At 41.9% G+C, this 1,366-nt stretch overlaps 1 protein-coding gene across 1 annotated transcript in view; it reads left to right on the forward strand.

Moving 5' to 3' along the window:
• The window catches only part of chst14 (carbohydrate (N-acetylgalactosamine 4-0) sulfotransferase 14), a 10,204-nt gene that overhangs the window by 6,933 nt on the left and 1,905 nt on the right, over nucleotides 1–1,366 (forward strand). The gene's annotated exons all lie outside the window — the stretch shown is intronic.

Genomic DNA, 1,366 nt, shown 5'->3' on the forward strand with positions numbered 1-1,366 from the left:
TGCGGCAACCACGTGTGACGACCCCGGGCTGGACTTCGCTTCGTCCACGGTGAAAGCCGATCCGGCGATGCACAGCGCGATGTTGATGTATTTCCTCAGTTACCAGCACGGATCAGCTCCAGGCATGACGAAGTGGATATCGTCCTCTTTTGGAAGGCCAAACAAAGTAGTTTTGCTTTCACAACGAAGCACACAGTGCCTTCACGACATGGTGGCGGCGGCAACAACAATACTACAGCGAGAATCAAAGTTACGCCTTCTTTCTTTGCGTGAATATTTGGGCGGCGTTATGCAAATCTTCCCAGATAGTGACGTAGGTATGTGGGGGCGTGTTAGAACGAGCCGTTTTAGGTAGGCGTGGCTGACTCTTAACTTTTATAAAGAATATCTCTTTGGATTTGAGACTTTAGTCTTTGCAACTTTACAGATCTTCTTTATGCACCAAGAGCTTGTAACACTTCAAAGAGAAAGGAAAAATTGAAATCGCATCATATGACCCCTTTAAAGCATACCAAGCCATCATCCAAATCAACTACAGGGTGAATCACAACATTACAAACTTAACAAAAAAACAACAACATAAAACATAGCATAACAACATATCAAAAAGTATTTGAAAATTTGACACAAAAAAGACAAAGGTACAAAAGTGTGTACTTAACGGCTTTGAGTGAAAAAACTACAATCCCATGAAGCAATTTTTAACAAGGTAAAAACATTAACAACCTTGTAGCTCACAGTAGGTCTATACAACATGAAACTAAATTTATGTGTGGGTTTTTATGTATTTACAGGCAAACCAAAAATTATTCAGACACCAGATATAATTTTTGATATATTTTTACTAGTGGGTGCAGGACACTATAGTTAATTTATGTAATGCCCGGTTCAGACTACACTATTTTAGGCCGATTTTGCCACGATTTGCTTGACGTAGGGTGTCGTGGGGATTCGTAAATGACAATGGGCGTCGGGACGTAAGATTCCATCGTTTCAGCACGTGTAGTGTGTCATAGTGGACGACAACCGATTCCGCGTTTGCGATGCATCACGACAGAAAGACTAGCATGTTAAATTTTTTTTCCGTCGTCCACGACGAGTTCTGTCACATTGGTGATGTTGACTAATAGCAGCACAGAAGCTCTTTCATACACAGGTTTCAAGCATGGCAAAACAAAAGAGAGATGATGGTGCTGCTAGGTGGAATTATGAGATGGAGGAAAGGTTCGTGGAGCTGTGGCAACAGTACTCCTGCCTGTATGATGTGTCATCGAGGGACTACCACGACAGAACAAAGAAAGAAAAATGCTGGTGAACTATAGCGGAAGCGCTTCAGCAATGTTTACACTCTTGTTTTCAGAAGTCA

The sequence above is a fragment of the Sinocyclocheilus rhinocerous genome, unplaced genomic scaffold, assembly GCF_001515625.1.
Source record: "Sinocyclocheilus rhinocerous isolate Xijiao unplaced genomic scaffold, SAMN03320098_v1.1 scaffold271, whole genome shotgun sequence".
NCBI classification, from domain to species: Eukaryota; Metazoa; Chordata; class Actinopteri; order Cypriniformes; family Cyprinidae; genus Sinocyclocheilus; species Sinocyclocheilus rhinocerous.